Genomic DNA, 8,868 nt, shown 5'->3' with positions numbered 1-8,868 from the left:
AGTGTCGTAACCGACGCAGTTCGAGTTCCCTCGAAGGGGAACGTCTCGGGTTACGTATGTAACCCTGGTTCCCCGAGAAGGGGAACGAGAGACTGCGTCGGCCCGCCGCACCTCTCTCTCCGCCTGAAGCGCCTGCTTCATAGTTTAAGCTAATGATGAGTGTGTACAGGTGTGCTTTATACTCCTCCGGTTATTCCGTCACACCTTACCGTTCTAGCAACAGGCCAATAGGATTGGAGTGATTTCATTCACGTTCAGACCTGCTTCGCCTAGAGGCGTTCCCATAGTGTCGTAACCGACGCAGTCTCTCGTTCCCCTTCTCGGGGAACCAGGGTTACATACGTAACCCGAGACGTTATTTACAGACCCAGAGATAGCAGCACCTGATCTACTGAAACAAGCTGTCCAGAAAATGAGAACATTTAACAAGGACATGCACGAAGGACCTTATGTCCTTTTGTATCCAGACTGCTCAGAGGTGGTCCATGTGCCTGGGTCAGAAAGGCCATTTAAATTGGCAGAATATAATAAGGAAATAGGAAAGGCATATTCCAGGATTACTTTTTTCATTTGCCTAGAAAAGCACTTTAAAAGAGGTTAGTGGATCTCATAATTCAATATTTTTAAATATTCAAATACTCTGCTGAAGGATAAATAATGGTTGTTTGATTTATTTTTTCAGAGTACGATACCTCAGATTCTGATTCTGAAATTGTCATCACAACAAGGAGCAGAGCTGAATTCAATCGAGCTGACACTTTGGTGCATCTTTTTTAAACCAATTATGTATGTTTGTATTTATTCATTTTCATATAATTTATTAGATTTATTGGATTTTAATCAATATCCTGATCTGATATTTTAGTGAAAAAGGCTTGTTTTGATTATTTTGCCGTTACTATTAAACAGTAACACAGACAACCATTCAGCATTGATATACTGTGTCGTAATGTAAAAAAATGATGTAAGCTGTTGAAAGTTGTTGATCATTTTATCCGTTTCCTCTCAGGTTTTTGAACCACAAATTCAAAGTACTCCCAAATACAAACTGGAAGATGAAAGGTAGGTGTTGCACACTTGGACACAAAGGAACTTTCAGGCTTGCATGGGTTGAAATTATTTATTTACTTCTTGACTGGAAATGATAATAATAATTCATATTTTATTGGGCTACAGTGCTTTCACTACCAGGTGCATTATCAAAAAAATATTTTTTTTCATTTAATTCACAAAACTGCTAAAACTACTAGGAGATATTTCACTACTTATTCACAGACACATTATACATACATTTATATTTCTGCATATAAGCTCAACGTTGCTACATGCTATCAGCCGTTTCTGTAACTGACTGAGGTGCCCCCTCGCTGCATACCTAGAGTACTCACAGCTGCCTGTGTGAGCTTTACTTTTAACATCACAGAATAAACCTACTGAAATACAGTTGCTCTTGCAGGTGAATAAACACAAATGACACAAATTAACCAAACCATTAAAAAAAACACATGAGAATGAAGTGGGGGGTATCCACTGTCCCACATCATTTTCGTTTCTACAAAGGTACTATAGGCCTTTATTGAAGTGGCACAGTCATCCAGAACAAACTAAAAGAACTCTGAAACTTGCAATACAAGTACTGTAATAGTTAAAAATAGTAGTTTGAGCTTTCTCTTATTTTATACCTTTTCCATTCAAAAAGAAACTCAAACAAACTCAGATTTGAGTTCAGGAAGCGCTCCTATCCACATGTTCTTAAGAAATAATTTATCTTAAATTATTTAAGTTGTTGATGTGATCAGAGAATTAGCTCGGATGAACTTGAAACAGAAAACGCCATATGTATGCGATTTATAACGAAATAATGTTTTGTTTTATTTTGTTCCCTCCCTTCTACTACTACATGTTACTCAAAACTGCCTTATAGCTTTTATCATGGAGCTAATCATTGAAATATGTTTTATCATGTTTCAGAGATGCACCAGGACAATCAGCCAGGACAGGTAATAAGGCAGACTGTGGCAGCATGACATTTCTTGCTTTCAGTGTTGTTGTTTAAGACATTTTAATCTGTTTTTCAGAGTAATATCTGATGCTGAGGATCTGGATCCACCTGAAACAAATCCAGAAAAACCGTCTTGCTACAGGTAAGTAAAAAAAAAAAGAAGATAAAGACAGAAATTTAAATTTATTTAACTGATTACATGGGGAAGACATTTTTGTTTGTAAGATGTTTTAACATAGAAATGGTAATTTCCCAACAGTAAATACACAGACCTGTTTTCACCAAATGTTGAGCAAGAAGACGAAGAGCCGGTTGCTGTCAATGTGACGAATTTTCAACACACAGTGACACATATGACAGTTTTTGACTATAGCCCTCCAGTTTTTTCACTGTACAATAGTTCTGGTATATCCACAAATGAAGTCACTTTTTTGTCATTACAGGGAGGAGACGGGCATTACATTACCTGACATCGTGGCAAACGTCTCGGGTTACGTATGTAACCCTGGTTCCCCGAGAAGGGGAACGAGACACTGCGTCGGTTACGACACTATGGGAACGCCTCTAGGCGTAGCAGGTCTGAACGTGAATGAAATCACTCCAATCCTATTGGCTTGTTGCTAGAACGGTAAGGTGTGATGGAATAACCGGAGGAGTATAAAGCACACCTGTACACACTCATCATTAGCTTAAACTATGAAGCAGGCGCTTCAGGCGGGGAGAGAGGTGCGGCGGGCTGACGCAGTGTCTCGTTCCCCTTCCCGGGGGAACCAGGGTTACATACGTAACCCGAGACGTTCCCCTTCGAGGGAACTCGAACTGCATTGGTTACGACACTATGGGAACTAGATACCCACTAAACCATGCCGAAAACCCCGCCTGCCCCAGTGTGCAATAAAGTGGCACGACTAAGAGGAGAGCGCACGAGTGCCAGGTGCCGAAGGAAGGTCAAGACTGTAAAACCGAATGAATGTGTGCGGAGTGGCCCAGCCAGCCGCTAAACAACATCCTGCAAGAGGCCCCGGAAAGGAGGGCTCGAGAGGCCGCCTTGCCTCTGGTAGAATGAGCCCTCACAGCCACAGGTGAAGGCAAACTGCGCACCTGATAGGCCAGGGAAATAGTCTGAACAATCCAGTTGCTAATAGTATGTTTGGATGCAGGGAGCCCAGCCCTGGGGGACCCAAAGCACACTAGCAGCTGGTCAGCCTTCCTCCAACGGGAGGACCTCAGAGTGTAAATACTCAGTGCTCTGACAGGGCAGAGCAGATGAAGTCTCCCGTCCTCCGCCGTCACATGAGGTGGAGGATGAAATGCCTGCAGCACTGTGGACCCTGCCACACAAGAAGGCACTTTAGGGATGTATCCTGGACGAGGGTGCAGGATAGCCCTAATATTCCCCGGGGCAAACTCCAGGCTTTGCGGGAAAACCGAAAGCGCTTGGAGATCCCCCACCCTCCTCAGAGAGGTGATAGCAAGGATAAAGACCATCTTGAGGGTCAAGTGCTAACCCTCAGCTGACTCCAGGGGTTTGAAGGGGGCCTCAGCCAACGCCCCAAGAACCACCGCCAGATCCCAAGTGGGAACCTTGGACCGAGTCGCAGGTCTCATCCTCCGGGCACCACGGAGGATCCGTGTGGACGGGGCCCTGGAGCTGAGGAGGGTCTCGACTGCTCTGGCTGTTAGACCCGCCTCTAGGTACTGTGCCCCCTCAGGGGCCAGACCCACAGTCGCCATATGGCGGGGCAAGGGTGAAGAACCTCGGATTGATGCACCTGCCAGGATCCCCTTGCAAAGCGGCCGTCCATGACCGCGCCCCAGGCCGTGAGGGAGGCATCTGTCGAAATGACCAGCCGGCGACAAGACCCTCTCAGCACGGGCCCCTGGGACAGGAACCAAGTTTCCTTCCAAACTGATAGGGAACGAAGACACTTGCGCGTAACCCAAATCAGACGGAGAGGATTTCCCCTCGGGGAAAAACCCTTGGTCCTTAGCCACCACTGCAGGGGTCTCATGTGCAGCAGTCCAGATGGTATTACGCTGGACGCAGCCGCCAGGAGACCCAACACTCGTTGAAAGTGTTTTATAGTGATGGCGTGGCCTAACTTCACCCCTTTCACGGCAGCCAATATGGTGTCGACACGTGCCGGAGACAACTGTGCCCACATCGATGTCGAATCCCATACTACCCCTAGGAACGTAGTCCGTTGGGTGGGCGCCAGCACACTCTTCTTTGCGTTGAGCCTCAGCCCTAAACGCCGCAGATAAGCCAGAACGACATCTCGATGCCGAACCGCCAACTCTCGAGACTGGGCTAGGATGAGCCAGTCGTCGATGTAGTTGAAATGCGGACGCCCTGGAGCCTCAGCGGGGCCAGTGCTGCATCCATACACTTGGTGAATGTGTGAGGGGAAAGTGCCAGGCCGAATGGAAGAACCTGATACTGGTAAGCCACACCCCGAAGGCGAACCTCAGGAACTTCCTGTGAGAAGGACGGATGGAGACGTGGAAATAGGCATCCTTTAGATCTATCGTGACAATCATTACCTGTCAGGTAACAGTCACTGGACTGACATTATATAGCTATTTTGTTATGTGACATTTTAAAAAGCATAACATTATTACACTGCAGTGATGTTGTGCTAAGTTATAGTTTTAACACAGCCGTACCGTAACTTCAGTCCTACTAGTGTTTAACATTACAGCTAACAGCTGATGAGAGTTGTTCTGGGTCCGCTCCACTTCAGAGCCCTGACAGAGTTCTACCTGGAGCCGAATTACCTCAGAGGTCGTCTCCTCTCCAAAACAATCAAACCCGGTCATTAAAACATTAAAACACAGCCACATAGCAAAGTTAGCGTTAGCTGTAAACAAACCACAGGGCTAACAGCTGATCCAGGTCCGCCAGAGAACGCAACGTAACTTTTCCTTTTTATTTACCAACAGAGCCGTGCTGTTGTTTCACAACTCGTGACTGGTGAACAAACTGGCAGTGTTTGAGAGCGATGTGCTCATGTGTGTTTCTCTGTCTGCAGAATCCGGAGCTGATGTGGCCCATTCTGCATCCAGAACTACCAAACTGCTGCATTTATATGTGGAACGTTTATTAAATTGGTTGAATTTTAATAAGAGTGTGTTTATTTTGATTGATTGATTGATTTTTTTATTTAGAAGGGACCATGTGCAATTAATAATATAAATGTAAACATTTGATGCATTACACCAGAGTTAGCCTTAGGCTAATTTACATCTGTAGTCCCCAAATACAAATGCAGTCCCCAAATACAAATTATTCATATAGTGTATCAAGCTTTTTACTTCAATATATTTACTGCAAATCTGATATTAATATTTTACTCATGGATAGGGACGTTAGGCTACTGTATGAATGAGCACTTTAGAGATAATGATTAATTATATACATAAGCTTTTATATGGCTGGGCTGGTTGTATACTCGGGATAGATTGTGAAAATGGAAGGATTTAGCCGGAGTAGTGGATTGCATATAGACAACATATTTCTGTGGTTTTTACATGTTTTGAATTTGGTTGTGGGCCCAGGGGGGTTTATATAATGATGATATACAGTAATCAAGAGGTGAATTTGTGCATTATTCTTCAAATAAAGCAAGCCAGGCAGCCTTCCGTGTTTGAGAACTGCTGTTTTTTAATCACCCCGCACCCCGCCCTGGCAGTTTATGTAGGCAGCCGCGGCCCTGTTGTCGGTGCGGACCAGCACGTGCTGATCCCTTAGCAAAGGGGAGAAGTGTAGGATCACCCTCCACACCGTGAGAAGCTCCAGCGCATTTAGGTGGAGAGGCCTGCAGCCCTGCCACAGACCGCCCACCACCTGAGAGAGGCAGGTTCCGCTTCTGTGAAGACCGAGATGTGGGACGTGACCCCGCCCAGGGGGACCCCGACCGAGAGAGAGAGAGGGGGTCCCGCCAGTAGGCCAGATCTGGGGGAACGGAGACCATCTCTGTCTCACCGGGTTGACACACAGGCGGATGAACCACTGCTGCAGCCTCCTCATGTGGAGAAGGCCCAGGGGAACCACCACGTGAGCCGCCAACATGAGGCCCAGGAGCCTCATGACCGACAGAGCTGCCGGGACAACATGGTGGAGCAGCTCCATCAGAGCATCCACACTCTCTCATGAGAGAGCCGCGCTCTCCGGAGAGAGGAGTCCAGTACCACGCCAAGATAGGTGAGTCTCTGGGAAGGGAGAGCAGCACTCTTATTCCAATTCACCGTGAAGCCCAGGTAAGACAGGTGTGCGACTAGCTGGGCCGTCTGCACCACCGCTTCGTCCCGGGACGGCACCAGCAGCAGCAGGTCGTCTAGGTAAAATAGGACCCTGATGCCAGACCGCTGCAGCGGCTCCAGGGCCGTCTCGACACACTTGGAAAAAGTGAGCGGGGCCAGGGAGTAACCGAAGAGCAGGTGGTTGTATTGGTACTGGGCGCCCTGGAATGAAAACCGCAGAACTGCAGCCTGTGATCCCAGCTGATCAGGCTGTCCATCCATCTGTGCATCGAGCAGGAAGCGAGCCACTCTGAGTAGCGTCTCTGAAAGCGGTCGGACCTGCTGATGAGGCTCCCTGGTGGCCCTGACGGGAAGCCACTCTGCTGCCCTTGCCAACGTCACGGTTCGGGGGGGTGCCCAGCCATTGGTGGTGGGGGGGCCACGGGTCACGGGCGCCAGCACACTCCGCCATGCAGGAGTCAGTCTAGTCAATCTATGCGAGCCAGTACTCGCTCCACCAGGGCACCCCGCTCTCTGTCGCCTAGGGGGGGGCGCGGGCCACATCGTGAGAGACCTTCACGCACAGTTAGAGGGGTTTGTTGGGTGTCCTCCCATGTGTGGCGGGAGGGACCACACGAGGTAGTGTAGTCGTCCTCGTGGGTCCCCTGCCGTACCGCATCCCTGGTGGGGGGAGGGAGGCAGAGGCAGACACAGTCGCTGGGGCACGAGGTGGGGCAGTCACACCCGTGAGCCTGTAACCATGCCGCTCCCCCGACGAGGGGGGGAGGGCAGGGACAGGCAACAGAGAAAAATGTCTGCCTGCGACATCGGAGCCATGCTGCGTGAAGGCCACACGGCCAGCTGCAGCTGGTCCACGTGGTGTGACGGCAGCCACTGACTTCGTGGCGACAGTGGCGGGCCGAGGAGGAAATATTCGGCTTGTCTGAAAAGTGTTTGTATTTTCATTTAAAATGCTGCAGACAGCCGCTTCTGGCAGCAAAACATTCTTTTAACATCAGGGAGCAGCAGAAACAGTCTACTGTATGTTCTGTAGCAAGTGTCCCTGTTACAGTGAGGTGAAGTGGTCGAGCACAAGGTGTACAGGGTGCGTTCCCGTGAAACTGTTGCGGTCGTGCTCGCCTCACACACACGCCCGCCTGCTGCCGAAGTTGAATTGTCTTGAACTTTTTGTAAGCGACGTGCTGCACAAATCATTGGAAGAGAGACTGATCCTCGCTGTTTGTGAGTTTCCAGAATCTAAATAGTTATCAGGACATCAACAGGAGGGAACATGGCAGAGCATCCCTGCAAAATTAAATGCAGGCCTGTAAGGCCTACAGGAGCGCAGTCTCCCTTTCTGTTCACCTGAGAGAACCTGCCGAAGCCTCTCTCCGCTGCTTGTTTGGGAGGGTTATTTGCAGGCTGATCAACATCCCTCCATCCCTCTCCTGTGACCCTTTGTTTGACTGTAGGCCTATGTGTATTCAGAGCCAGTGAGTAACGGACTTTCAAAATAATAATAAAAAAAAACTGCATTAACATGAGATAAAAAAATTGTCGGTGTTAATTAATTAATGCGATAATAACGTGTTAACGTGGCCAGCCCTAATATATATAAATAAATTTCCTGAGTGACATATTAACTTCCACATTATAATTATGACTAATGATTAAAGAGCAGCAATATACTTATGCATTCTGTTGGTGCGCTATTGTCTGCCATGCTTTTTCTCTTTGTGACTTTGTGCAAGTGAACCTAGAAGAATTGATGCTGTTTTGAAGGCAAAGGATGGATACAACAAAATATTGAGTTTGTTTTGATTTTTCTTCTGTTCACTGACTTTGCATTATGTTAATTGTTAAATATAATCATTTAGCATGTCTGTTTTTAAAAGCATTCTTACATAATAGCATTTTTCCACACCCATATAAAACTTTTGCACAGTACTGTAATACACTGTATACTGAGAAGTGCAGGATATGCAGGATATTATACTATATGACATTTAATGAATAACATCAAAATAATGTGTCCCAACATCATTGCATGATACTTATTTGAGTCAATTTTAGTTTAATTATCACACTGCCAACCTGGTGGAATTTAATACCTGTAAAGCATGTGAGATTATGGCAGACCAAATATAAATAACAGTGGAAGTGCTGTTGTAGTGTACAAAGAAAAATGTTTTCCTGAGATTATAGACAAATAATAGGTGCATCATGTTACACACAACAGTACAAAACAAATCCCTTCAGTCTAATCACATGCTGATTGTGAGAGGAGACTCCCCATGAGATCTACAGACAGTGCAAGAACTGAAAAGACACAGGTTTGAATCTGCAAAAACAGAGTGTCATAATACAGGCACATTTTACTAGCAACACACTCAAACTATAACTGAATGTTCATATTAATCACCATTACTTGAACAATGTAAAAATTCTTTCCAAGGCTTTGTAGGTGAAATTGAGAAGATTTCCACCTCTTTTTAAGCACATACATATGTAATTATAGACAAATATGTAACATATGTAATTTTGTTCATTCTTCAAGAAAGCAGATTTTTACTTGGATTTGTTAATTAATATGCAGATCTCATTTCAGTCACTCCACAGCCTCT

General features: G+C 46.3%; 1 long non-coding RNA gene across 1 annotated transcript; it reads left to right on the top strand.

Annotated features, from left to right (window-relative positions):
• Nucleotides 1-364: 364 nt before the first annotated feature.
• On the top strand, nucleotides 365-1,025 carry LOC119896773. Its single transcript, XR_005443280.1, has 3 exons — nucleotides 365-596; nucleotides 683-762; nucleotides 1,010-1,025. It is a non-coding gene; the product is annotated as an uncharacterized LOC119896773 (long non-coding RNA).
• Nucleotides 1,026-8,868: the final 7,843 nt, after the last annotated feature.

Source organism: Micropterus salmoides, unplaced genomic scaffold (assembly GCF_014851395.1).
Source record: "Micropterus salmoides isolate LMB-PRFRI ecotype aquatic unplaced genomic scaffold, ASM1485139v1 Ms_hic_scaffold_1032, whole genome shotgun sequence".
Classification (NCBI taxonomy): Eukaryota; Metazoa; Chordata; class Actinopteri; order Centrarchiformes; family Centrarchidae; genus Micropterus; species Micropterus salmoides.
Note: the sequence above shows the minus strand (reverse complement) of the source record. Positions and strands in the feature narration are given on the sequence as shown.